Consider the following 14,342-nt stretch of genomic DNA (forward strand, 5'->3'; position numbering starts at 1 on the left):
AGTGAGATTTATATTTGAATCACAGCTTTGTTAGGCATGTGACAGTAAGTGAAAAGTGCAATAATAATTCAGGTAAATGCTAGTACATTGACTAGCAAATAATAATATTTTAATATACATTTGTTAAATATTGAACATATAATTTATTTAGGTGATGGCAATGCGATGGGAACACTAAAAATCCTAGAATAGTGGCTTGAGAACAGTTAAATATTGACTGTGGTATGATTTTATAAACAATTATTAACATAGTAGAAAATATATTTAAATATATACCTATACTACAAAAGTGAATGTAATACTTTTATAATTTTGCAATATAAAGAAGGGCATGAAAACTATTGATAGCATTTAGTTCCTTAGAAGTGTTTTTCTAAAGCATTTTTAAAAGAAATATGTAGTTACAGAATATTTCCCTGCCAGCTTGATATACCATGTGGAGCCAAATCTAAATTGAATATATTTTTGAGCAGGTAAATAAATTTTTTACATAGTAATAAAAGATTCTATTAATAATATTCCAATTTAATATCTAACATATCCTAAGTAAACTTACTTTTCCTCCCAAAATTACCATATTAACTCATGAGACACTCATATAAGTTGACTAACTTTGTAAAGGTACTGATTATAAGTCAATTAAATTTTGTAAAACATGTACTAAAAATGATTATCTTAATATGATAAAAGCTCTTAAATGATTCCTTTTGATATATTTTAGTAACAAGGCTAATTATTTAGCAAGACCACTTGTAAGTAAAAGAAAAAATATCACTGAAAATATATTTATTTTGATATTGCTTCTAGAGGAAGAAAAAGTGATCCCCATTATTAAAAAATAGTTTATAATTGTTAATTGTTCTACATGATATACAAGGAGGTCACTTCTGCTCAGACATTATAGTAAGCTGAATGTTTAAAGAAACAAAACTGTACTCTTGACTTATTTTCAAATATGATAATTTTCTGATGAGTAGAGTTTTAAATAATATAGGTAATATATCAATAATATAATAAAATAGTTAATTTTTAAAGACCTTCTAGAATATAATAATTCTAATTCAACTTTTTCTTTTGCAAACTGTTAAATATCTAAAGAACATATATCAACCTTCTCACACGCTTAAAGGAATCTAACCATTATTCTTAAACTAGTACAAGCTATTTTCTTTACCATCATTTCCATCACTCTTACTGTCATCATCCTATTTATTTTTCTCTTGAGAATATTACATCCATATGTAACTATACTATACCTCTTAGGTTTCAAATAGAGCTTCTGATTTCACGAAACAAAATATGAATCATGGACATTTCATATCACACCTTATATAATAAATATAAAAATATTTTAAATGGTTAATTATTTATCATTTTAATATTTTCCTAAATTTATATAGATAGTTATAAATAACTAAATGTTGAACATCATTTTATATAAAATATGTCCTCACAGTGCATTAGAATTTTACATGTTTTCTAATTCTCCCTATAAAAATATAATTTATTTTATAAAATTAATATGTTTCTGAAAACTAAATTAGCTTTTGGAAGGAAATACTATTTCAAATATTGTTTGAAACTCATTAATTACATGGCTATTAGAGTAAAATTTTGGGTAAATGATTATTATGGAGATAAAAAAAATTTCAAACAAATGTTTGTACTTTAAGAATTTGTGTTTTGGCCCTGGCCGGTTGGCTCAGCGGTAGAGTGTCGGCCTGGCGTGCGGGGAACCCGGGTTTGATTCCTGGCCAGGGCACATAGGAGAAGGGCTCATTTGATTCTCCACCCCCCCCCTCCTTCCTCTCTGTCTCTCTCTTCTCCTCCCGCAGCCAAGGCTCCACTGGAGCAAAGATGGCCCGGGCGCTGGGGATGGCTCCTTGGCCTCTGCCCCCCCCAGCCGCTAAAGTGGCTCTGGTTGCGGCAGAGCGACGCCCTGGATGGGCAGAGCATCGCCCCCTGGTGGGCAGAGTGTCTCCCCTGGTGGGCGTGCCGGATGGATCCCGGTGGGGCGCATGCGGGAGTCTGTCTGATGTCTCTCCCCGTTTCCAGCTTCAGAAAAAAAAAAAAAAAGAATTTGTGTTTTTAGGTAAGGAAAAAATGCTTATAGGGGAAAACACTTTAAGTTTCTTTGTAAACTAGAAATATTTTGATATAATTAGGTTTTAAATAATTAATTTAAAATAAATTGAGTTATCTTCTAAATAGTAACTAAAATGTATCTCTCTTTTTTTCTTTTTAAATTGAATTTATTGGGATGAGATTGATTCACTAAACCATACAAGTTTCAAGTTTGCATCTCAATAAAGCACCCTATGGAAAGTATCATGCACCTTCCACCCCAAGCAGTCTCTTTTTTTCCCCATTTTTCCCACACACACCCCTTTGCCTATCTCCACTTATTCCCATGGCCCTTTCCTTCTGGCTATTGCCACACTGTTGTCTGTGTCTTTGTGAGATATCTCATGATATATATATATATATATATATATATATATATATATATATATATATATGATTTTGGGTCATTTCTTTGCCTTCTTTCATTCAGTTCCCCACCTTCATCCCCTTTGACAGCTGTCAGTCTGTTCCATGTGCTTATGACTCTGTTTTACTTTGTTCATTAGTTTATTTTGTTCATTAAATTTCAAATATGTGAGATGATATGGTATTTGCTTTTCTCTGACTGGTTTATTTTACTTAGCATAATAATCTCAAGGATCATCCATTCTATCACAAAATGTAAGATTTCTTTTTTTTTTCTTTGTGACAGAAAAACAGAGAGAAAGGCAGATAGGGGCAGACAGACAGGAAGGGGGAGAGATGAGAAGCATCAATTCTTTGTTGCAGCTCTTCAGTCTCCTTAGTTGTTCATTAATTCCTTCTCATATATGCCTTGACCAGGGAGCTACAGCAGAGCGAGCGACCCCTTGCTCAAACCAGCAACCTTGGACTCAAGTCAGGGACCTTGGGAATTAAGCCAGTGACCTTTGGACTCAAGCCAGTGACCATGGAATCATGTCTATGATCCCATGCTCAAGCCGGCAACCCCATGCTCAAGCTGGTGAGCCCATGCTCAAGCCAAATGATCCCGCACTCAAGCCAGCAACCTCAGGGTTTCAAATCTGGATCCTCTGGATCCCAGTCCTACTCTCCATCCACTGTGCCACCACTTGGTTAGGTAAAATATTTCTTTTATGGCTGCATAATATTCCACTGTGTAACGATGCCACAGCTTTTTTATTCACTGATATACTGATGGGCTCTTTCCAGATATTGAATATTGTAAATAATGCTTCAATAAACATAGGGGTGAGTATATTTTTTCTAATTAGTGTTTAGTGTTTCTTAGGCTATATTTCCAGAAATGAGACCACTGGGTCTAAACACCGTTCTATTTCTAATTTTTTGAAGAAACTCTATATAGTGTTTTCCACAGTAGCTAAAAAATGTATTTACTGTAAGTGCTTACCTTAAATTCATAAACTCAATTAGGTATTGGGAGCAACTTATTAGCAAGGCTCACTAATAAAAAAATTTTTGATAAATGTTATGCTTTATTTTTAAAACTGAATTGACATCAGTCATATCTGTGATTTTACAGTGATACCTCAGTTTTCGTCAATAATTTGTCCAAAACAATTGACGAAATCCAAAACCATGAAAACTGAAGCAATTCTTTCCATATGAATCAATGTAAATCCAAATACTGTACGCAGTAATCACTTACATGTAATTGTAGTATTAGCACTCACAATCAATAAAAGAAGCACAAGAACTCTGGAAAGCAATGGAATTGTTTGGCTAGATGTGTAGGGTGATGCTCACACAATGAGAAACAGCCCCACACTAAGCAGGAAAACACATAGGTTGCCCTTTGTTTTTGCAAAATTAGCAGCAAGATCACATGGGCACACTGATGAAATCTGAGACAAATTTTTCGTGGAAATATCTATGATTTTTCAAAAACTGAAAACCAATGATAACTGAATTCAATGAAAACTGAGGTATTACTGTAAATTTTACACTTCATAATATGTATGTTATATAAATGTCTGTCAATTTACACATAGACATTACCATGTAAATTTGTTATGAAAATTAAATAAATCATGCATTGAAAATTTTCAGCTCAATGCCTGCCATTATTAGCATTAGCGTTATTTTGATTATTATTTGGTTCTCTTGTTTGTTGTTACATGAAGTTGGTAATATTAAATCACTTGCACAATTCTCTAGTTGTTTTCAAACAAAAATGCTCAATATGTACAAATATAATTATTTCATATAAATAATCTCTCTAGAGGCTAATAGTCATTATTTGGAGATCACTGTGAAAATTAAAATAAAATTGATGGTCAGGAAAAAATAGAATATTTATTAACAATTATGCTAATTCTTACAAAACGTATTTCTTGAATATATTGTTTTTATCTCTCAGTTTTGATTTTATTCTCAGAACTTTATGCTTCTAGATGAACAAAATAAATTTATTGTTTTTACTGACTTAATTATTATAATTATCTAAGTCCATGTCAAATTAATTTGGGTAAACTTACATAGTTTTGTTTAATTGGCACAGTCAAGACAATATTTCAGATATTATATTTTAAAGTTGTATTTAAATAGATTAGAATAAACAGTGCTGAAAAAGGTCATCTTAAAATATGTCCAAGAACAGTTTAGTGTTTATCTGGATTGGATGCTGGTATCATATAATTTTGGTTCCTAATTTGCAGATGCTCTGGAGCAAGGATATTAGAACATGTCCATATTCAACAACAAAAATTTCCTAGTGTGTGTAATTTTATTTAATAATTCTTAGAGTATTCCCCCAAACTTTCCATCTTATTTCATATTGAATGTGGAATGATACAGTATCTTATGACATTTGTCACTTAAAGTTACAATTTGTCAATAATTTATAAAAAGGGACAACTAGTCTTGAGAAATTATTAGAATAAAGTCATATTCTTTCCCTTTTATGTGTCACTGATTTTTGTGCAAGCATAAAGACAAACAGGAAATAAGCACTCTAGTGTCCTGTGACACAAAAGTAAGTTTAATAGTAATAATTGTAAGAAGTGCTTTCATCTGAGATTGGAAATACCATTTCTTTTTATATAAGAGTAAAAATAATAACAAAAAGTCCATTTCTTACTGGCTAGTATTTTTAGGCACTTAGGATAGTCTTTGCAGTAGGCTAAATAAGGGCCTTCTAAAAATACCCAGGTCTATCTCTCTGAAACCTACACGTTCCTTTGCATAAAGGGACTATTTACATATGTTAAATTAAGGGTCTTGAGATGGGGAGTTTATCCTGAATTACGTATGTGGGGCAATCTAACCCAAGAGTTCTTATGAGGAAAAGAAGCAGGAGAATGAGAGTGAGGGATATGATGCTGGAAGCGAAGGCTGGAGTGATGCAATTATGACTAAAAGGGAGCCTTGAACCAATTAAACTTGGCAGCATCGACGATGGAAAAGACAGGGAAACCAGTTTTCCCGAAGAACATTAGGGGACACAGCTCTGCTGAGTTTACGTTTAGCCTAAGGAGACCCATTTAGCACTTCTGACCTCCAGAACACATGGTAATAAATTTGTCTTAAATCAGTAATTTTTGGTAATTTTTTTTATTGCAGCAATAGGAAACTAATGCAGTCTTCTCAGTAGAACTGTAGAGTTGTACATTCAGTGAGATGTCCTTGGATTTCACATGTAGCACCAGCTTTGCTATATTAAGAATTACAGATTTCTTATCAGTCAGATTTTTTTAGTTACATTTGTTCCTCATCTTTCTCTATATTATAGTTGATAATCCAAGGTATTTTTAAGGCACTGAGCACAATATGTAGCATTTAGAACTAATAAGGATTAATTAGAGTAATTACTTGCTAAATCACTGAGAGTCAGAATTATTTAAATGCCCTTTCTGTTTCACATTTTTACTAAAGCAGAGCCAATGCTTCTTCAGGAGCCTGAAGTAGTGTCACAGAAAGTGGCACACTCTCTTTAAGCTCTACTCTTGATAAATTCACATCTTCCATATTTCCTGGACAGGGCAGTGTGTCAGAAATGCAGGGTGGAAAACACAACGAGGTCATAGTAATGACCACTTCACTTTGCTCTCTGCCTCTGTTCTTTCCTGCTCCAGTTTTCTGTATTAAAAGGAATAGAAAGGAATAAGCATGACACTGCCAACCAACATATCAGAGGGTACTTTAATTAAATTATGTAGACATTCAAAGAAGATTGCAAATAAAGGAAGGTAATCATCAACAAATGCAAGCTGATTGTGTCCTCGGGAGTCTCATGGATGTCATTTACTTTATTGAATGCCTCAAGGGAGGAATTCTGGCCGTAAGGATTACTACCTGAATTAATTTGGCTATAACTATTCTACAAAAGAGACTTTGAAAGAGTAAGATCTGGTGTTCTAGTGCAGTCTATAGACTTTAAGATAAGGCTGTATCACAAAAACACCAAAGTAATTTGGATTTTACATTTATTTGGAATGACAAGGATAAACAATTTTGGAGATGAAGAAAAATTAGAACCAACCCTCCTTAAACCAACTGCGGGTATAAGCACAAATCAAATATCTCAAACTGTTAAACTGAGAATGGATTGACTGTTTAGATGTAAATTCAGATTTAACAGCCTTTATACAACTGATTTTAAAATCAAAACAGAAGCCTTGGCCGGTTGGCTCAGCGGTAGAGCATTGGTCTAGCGTGTGGAAGTCCCAGGTTCTATTTCTGGTCAGGGCATATAGGAGAAGCGCCCATCTGCTTTTCCACCCTTCCCCCTCTCTTTTCTCTCTGTCTCTCTCTTCCCCTCCTGCAACCACGGCTCCATTGGAGCAAAGTTGGCTTGGGCACTAAGGATGGCTCCATGGCCTCCACCTCAGGTGCTAGAATGGCTCTGGCCACAATAAAGCAATGCCCCAGATGAGCAGAGCATTGCCCCCTGGTGGGCATGCCATGTGGATCCTGGTCGGACGCATGTGGGAGTCTGTCTGACTGCCTCCTCACTTCTAACTTCAGAACAAAAAGAAATTTAAAAAAATTAAAAATAAATAAATAAAATCAAAACACAATTGTTACCAGAGGTATACAAAACTAAATAGACTGGTTTCAGTTAAATTGTGGTGGCTTGAGATACTTTTGTCTCTTCAAGGTGGTTTTGTCTTACTACTTTTATAAAAATTCTATATTTTAACTCAGAGCAATTTTACTCCTTTTGTTTTGTATTGCTTTGAAGGGAACACATGGTAATTTATAAATTCAAACTGCAACTTTCTTTTAGGTCACTAACATAGTAAAGCAATGAACCCAGTTATTTATCATCTAGTGTTTAAAACCAGCAGAAGTTGGCTTAACCACCAAATGATTTGGTTTTCATCCAGGAATGACCAGGGAACATTGTGATGGCAGGTACTTAAGCTAACACATAGAAGAAAGCTGCTGGTGTTCAAATCTGATATCCAATTACTGCAAATACCTCAACATCTTTCCAAACTGTGCTTCTCTCCCATTCCCACTGCTATGGTGCAGCTTAGGTCTCATTATTATTTATCTGGATTAATGTATCAACCTCTTAATAGGCATTCCCTGTCATCAGTCTTGTCTTTCCTCCTCTAATCTCCTTTTCTTATGATCACCAGTAATCTTTCTTATAGAGAAAATGTAATGAATGACATCACTTCTTTGACTAAAATTTTTCAGTGCCTTCACAACAGAAGTACTAACTCTAAGTCATGTTGTGCAATCCCTGACTCACATAAAACCCTAGTGTATCACTCTCTGACCACAGTATATACTATTCATCAAGTTCTATAATTACTTTAAGTTTTTGAAAATGCCCTTTTATTTTCTTTTTTTCTTTCTTTCTTTCTTGCTTTGTATTTTTTTAATCTTCATATGTGCACCCACTGTCTAGATCAACATTTTCATCCAAGATTTTCAAATTCATTTTAACATTACCTTTCTCTTATATACAACTTATCTCTTTCCTAAGGTTTATTTTTGCTATTATAGCCCTTATCTTAATATATTATACTTCCCTGTTCAATTACCTTTCTATCTATTAAATTTGATTTCATGATCTTTGTCTGCAGAAATTTTATCTTCAAATTCAAAAAAGTATGAGGCTTTTTTATTTATATTTGGATTAATAAAAAGATATACACAGGGCTTCTAGAAATATGCCAAACCCACAATATTAGAATAACCTCCTATATATCAGATACCAGTACTCTTGTAAATATTCTTCCTCCTCAAGTTCCCAATGAAGTGGCAGATGGTAGTTAGGAGAAATTAGACTTGAAAAATGATACATCCCAATATTTAAGTAGCTTTATCTAATAGAAACTTGTTTCTTGTGAACAGTCTAAGTTGAGTAATCAAGATAGAGGCACAACATTCCTTCATGTGGTAATTTGGGAACTGAAGCCCCTCATATATTTTTGACTATGTAGTTCCCTAAGAGTACATCATTTTTCATGCAGCTGATGGAAGAATAAAGAGATGGAAGTGCTATGTATTTAATTCTAATGTACCAGAAATTGACTTACATCATTACCAATCATATTTCATTGAAGAGAATATCATATAAAGATGCCTAATCACAAAGGGAGTTGGGAAAAGTTTAGCTCTGTGCTCAAAGATTGAGATGGATTTTAGTGAATAGCATAGCTGTCTCTCCCAGGAGGACTGACAGACACAAATTTTAGCCAAAGAAGTGATGTCATTCATTACATTTTCTCTATAAGAAAGATTACTGGTGATCATAAGAAAAGGAGATTAGAGGAGGAAAGACAAGACTGATGACAGGGAATGCCTATTAAGAGGTTGATACATTAATCCAGATAAATAATAATGAGACCTAAGCTGCACCATAGCAGTGGGAATGGGAGAGAAGCACAGTTTGGAAAGATGTTGAGGTATTTGCAGTAATTGGATATCAGATTTGAACACCAGCAGCTTTCTTCTATGTGTTAGCTTAAGTACCTGCCATCACAATGTTCCCTGGTCATTATTGGATGAAAACCAAATCATTTGGTGGTTAAGCCAACTTCTTCTGGTTTTAAACACTCATTTACATTTGTCATCTGGAGGTGGCCTTTTGTTTTAGTATACACATGTAAATTAACATGGGCTTCTACCTTATGTGCTTGCTCAAAGTCCAGGCTTGCCCTGATAATTCCTAGAATTCATATATACTTGGTTTGTAGAAGCTTGCTCTCTCTTTAGATGGCCACTTATCATATTTTGTTCCAAAGGTTTGCTTTGTTCAAGTTCACTTATTTTTTTTAAGATTTTACTTATTCATTTTAAAGAGGAGAGAGAGAGAGAAAGACAAGCAGGAAACATTAACTCTCATATGTGCCTTGACTGAGCAAACCCTGGATTTCAAACCACCGACCTCAGCATTCCAGGTGGACACTTTATTCACTGCACCACCACAGACCAGGCCAGGTTCATTTATCAATCACTTTGGATTCTCTTGTACTGCCTTGTTCCCTATACCTGTTTGTAAACAAGAAATTTATGCCATCTTTCAAGTAAACATTAATAAATGTGTTATAAAGTACAAAATATTCATGAAATTGTGGCTATAAAGGAATGAAATTAGAGCACAGAGCAGTAACCAGTTTAAACAAGCCTCATCTCCACTTTTCTTAAAATTTGGGGGGTGCATCATCTTTACTGGCAGCTAATTATCTAGGTCCTTACCTCATTTTCTGGTCCTATAGGATACTGCCTAAATGCTTTCTCCAGTTCTGAATCCCTTTATTCATTCAGATCTCTCCAACGTGACAAACTAAAAAACACAAATATAAACTCTGAATTCTTTTCTTCTACTACAATGATCAATCCAGCTTAATCACCTGTCCTCTAAGATAATGGTGTAATGAGACAAAAACCTTCTCTTGTTGCAGAATGTTGTATGGCTATAATGATTTTTTTGTTCTAGTGGCAGTTACTTTCCCCCACTATTTCTATGATACTTGTAGTTAACTGGAAACTGGCATAAATATGTGAGTTAGAAGAGGAATTTGCTCTACTGCCTATGCAGTTATCCTGTAGTCTACTTTAGTTCCTCACCTATTGCCCAGGTTAGGTTCCAGAACCCCCTGCTGTTGTGGTCCAGCCACAACGAGTCTATTATGGGGTATTCAAATGAGAAAAGGTATGGAATTGAAATAAATGATAGACAGGGGAAGATGGCAGTGGAGAAGGCAGATGCACAGACTCCCAGCTCACACCACCAAACTGGATTACAAATTAATTTAGGAACAATCAGTGTGAAAAACCAACTCTGGACTACAAGACCAGCTCTCAAAAACCAAGGAGCAAAGAAGAAGCCACACTGAGTCTGGTAGAGAGCACTGAGGAGCGGTAAGTCTCCCCTGCTTATAGGAACAAAGGGAGTGTGAGGCTGAGAGACCAGAAGGGCTCTCATTTCAAGGAAAAGAGCAGTAAATATAGCTCACAGTCACTTGCCTGGTGACCTGGGAACAAGATGTGTTGAAAGGGCTGTCTTATCTTCCAAAAGGAAAGGGGGGAGAGAGAGACAGACAATGACTGGCAGAGGAATGCATGGGAGGACCTGAGAAGCTGACTCATCCAATGCTGGAGGCAGCCATAGCTGGGGGAGGGGTTGAGACTTCCACATTACACAAGATTAAAGTGCTTCCAGATCATACATCTCCAGACATCTCTTTAGCTCCAAACAGCACAACAAGACATAGCTGAAAACAAGAAGTGGGGAGGAGGGGCAGTAACTCAGGTCCATGGAGATCTGAAATACACCTCCCCTTACTGAAGCGGAGAAGGCACCCTGCCCCCAGAGAGAGTAAATGGCAGATCAGGCCTTCAGAGTCTCTGGTTACACCAACCACATTTCTGGATACAGTTTCAAATAAGCCCCCTGCTGAGATCAGTAAACAAGACTACAACTGCCTGACCAGACGGTGGTGCAGTGGATAGAGCGTCGGACTGGGATGCGGAAGGACACAGCTTTGAGACCTAGAGGTCGCCAGCTTGAGCGCGGGCTCATCTGGTTTGAGCAAAACTCACCAGCTTGGACTCAAGGTCTCTGGCTCCAGCAAGGGGTTACTCAGTCTGCTGAAGGCCCGCAGTCAAGGCACATATGAGAAGGCAATCAATGAACAACTAAGGTGTAGCAATGCGCAATGAGAAACTAATGATTGATGCTTCTCATTTCTCTGTTCCTGTATGTCCGTCCCTGTCTATCCCTCTCTCTGACTCTCTCTCTGTAGAAAAAAAAAATTCAACTGAGAAGAAAACGAACAAAGCAAGACTTCAAAGCAGTCCAAATCAGAAAGTGGATTACTGATGCCAACTGAAGAAGACCTAAAAATAACACAACTAAAAATTGGAGGCAAATAACACCAAACCTAGACTCAACCAGCCCTACAAATAACATACCCAAACACACAGACATAATGAGGAGACAGAAAAGTGCAATCCAAATGAAACCACAAGAGAAATCTCCAGAAAAGGAACTGAGTGCTATGGAAATAACCAAACTGCCAGATGCAGAGTTATAATAATGATTGTTAGGATGCTTAAGGATCTTAGATCAACAATGGATGGTCATAACAAACACCTAAATAGAGAGATAGCAAGTATAAAAAAGGACATTGAAATATTAAAAAGAATCAGTCGGAGGTGACAAATACAATATCAGAAATGAAGACCACAGTGGAAGAAATTAAAAGCAGGATGGATGAAGCTGAGGATCGAATCAGCAGGTTGGAGGACAAGATGAACAAAGGCATAAAAGCAGAGGAGAAACAAGAAAAGAGACTCAAAAATTCTGAGAAAATTCTGAGAGAGCTCTGAGACAACATGAAGAGAAATAACATCCACATCATAGGGGTTCCTGAAGAAGAGAGAAAAAACAAGGGATAGAAACTTTATTCAATCAAATCATAGCTGAAAACTTCCCTAAATTGATGCTAGGAAAGGTCTCAGAAGTTCAAGAAGCACAGAGAACTCCATTAAAGAGAAACCCAAAAAGACCTATATCAAGATACATCATAATTAAAATACCAAAGCTAAGAGATAAAGAGAAAATATTAAAAGCTGCTAGAGAAAAGAAGGCTATCACCTACAAAGGAGCCCCCTTAAGGATGACTTCTGACTTCTCAACAGAAACACTTGAGGCCAGAAGGAATGGCAAGAAGTATTCAAAGTAATACAAAACAAGAGCCTACAACCAAGACTACCTTATCCAGCAAGGTTATCATTAAAAATCAAAGGAGAAATAAAAAGCCTCCCAGCCAAAAATATCAAGGAATTTATTACAACCAAACCAATGCTGCAGGAAATATTAAGGGGCCTGTTATAAACAAATCAAGTGGGAAAAGAATAGAGCAAAAGAGGAATACAGCTTTAAAGAAAAAAATGCAAACAACTACATATCAATAATAACCTTAAAGTAAATGGATTAAATGATTCAATCAAAGACATAAAGTAGTTGCTTAGATAAAAAAACAGGACCCGTACCTATGCTGTCTACAAATAACACACTTTAAAACAAAAGATGCACATAGACTTAAGGTAAAAGGATGTAAAAAAATATTTACTAAAAATGGAAATAAAAAAAAGCTGGGGTAGCAATACTTATATCAGATGAAATGGACTTTAAAACATAGAGTATAGTAAGAGATAAAAAAGGTTACTACAGGCCCTGGCTGGTTGGCTCAGTGGTAGAGCATAGGCCTGGCATGCAGGAGTTTTGGGTTCAATTCCCGGCCAGGACACACAGAAGAAGCACCCATCTGCTCTCCACCCCTCCCCCTCTCCTTCCTCTCTGGCTCTCTCTTTCTCTCCTGCAACCAAGGCTCCATTGAAGCAAAGTTGGCCCAGGCACTGAGGATGACTCCATGGCCTCTGCCTCAGGTGCTAAAATAGCTCTAGTTGCAGCAGAGCAATGCCCCAGATGGGCAGAACATTGCCCCCTGCTGGGCATGCCGGGTGGATCCCAGTTGGGTGCGTGCAGGAGTCTGACTGCCTTCCTGTTTCCAAATTCAGAAAAATACAAAAAAATTTAAAAAAAGAATGTTACTACATAATGATAAAGGGAGCAATCCAACAAGAAGATATAACCATCATAAGTATCTACACACCTAATATAGGAGCACCTAAATATATAAAGTAGACTTTGATGGATTTAAAGGGAGAGATCAACAACAATACTATAATAGTAGGGGATTTCAATACCCCACTAACATCACTAGATAGATTCTCAAGAAAGAAAATTAACAAAGAAACAGCAGAATTAAAGGACATACTAGATCAACTTGATTTAATAGATATTTTTAGAACATTTTACCCTAAGGGAGCAGAATATACATTCTTTTCAAGTGCTCATGGTACATTCCCTAAGATAGACCACATGTTAGGAAACAAAAGCAGTCTCAACAAATTTAAGAAGATTGAAATTATATCAAGGATTTTCTCGATTACAATGGCATGAAACTAGAAATCAACCACAAAAGAAAAACTAAAAAAATACTCAAACACATGGAAACTAAATTGCATGTTATTACATAACAAATGGGTTAACAATGAAATCAAAGAAGAAATAAAAAAATTTCTAGAAATAAATGATAATGAGCAAAAAACAACTTAAAATTTGTAGGACACAGCAAAAGCAGTCCTGAGAGGGAAGTTCATAGCACTACAGGCATTTCTTAAGAAGCTTGAAAAAGCTCAAATAAACAACCTAACCCTTCATCTAAAAGAACTAGAAAAAAAACAGCAAGTAAGGCCCAGAGTTAGTAGAAGGAAAGAAATAATAAAGATCAGAGTGGAAATAAATGACATGGAAGCTAAAGAAACAATACAGAGGATCAGTGAAACCAAGAGCTGGTTCTTTGAAAGGGTAAACAAGATCGATGAATCTTTAACAAGACTCACCAAGAAAAGAATAGAGAGGACTCAAATAAATAAAATTAGAAATGAGAGTGGAGAAATAGCAACCGACACAACAGAAATACAAAATATTGTAAAAAAAAAAAATACTATGGAGAACTGTATGCCAAAAAATTAAACAACCTAGGTGAAACTGATAAATTCTTTGAAACATATAATCTTCCAAAAACCAATCTGGAAGAATCAGAAAATCTAAATAGACAGATTAGAACAAAACAGATTGAAACAGTTAAGTGTCTCAAAATACAAAAGTCCTGGGACCGAGGGCTTCACTGGTGAATTCTACCAAACATTCAACTAACTCCTATCCTTCTCAAGCTATTTCAAAAAGTTTAGGAGGAAGGAAAACTTCCAAGTTCCTTTTATGA

Source organism: Saccopteryx bilineata, chromosome 4, assembly GCF_036850765.1.
Source record: "Saccopteryx bilineata isolate mSacBil1 chromosome 4, mSacBil1_pri_phased_curated, whole genome shotgun sequence".
Classification (NCBI taxonomy): domain Eukaryota; kingdom Metazoa; phylum Chordata; class Mammalia; order Chiroptera; family Emballonuridae; genus Saccopteryx; species Saccopteryx bilineata.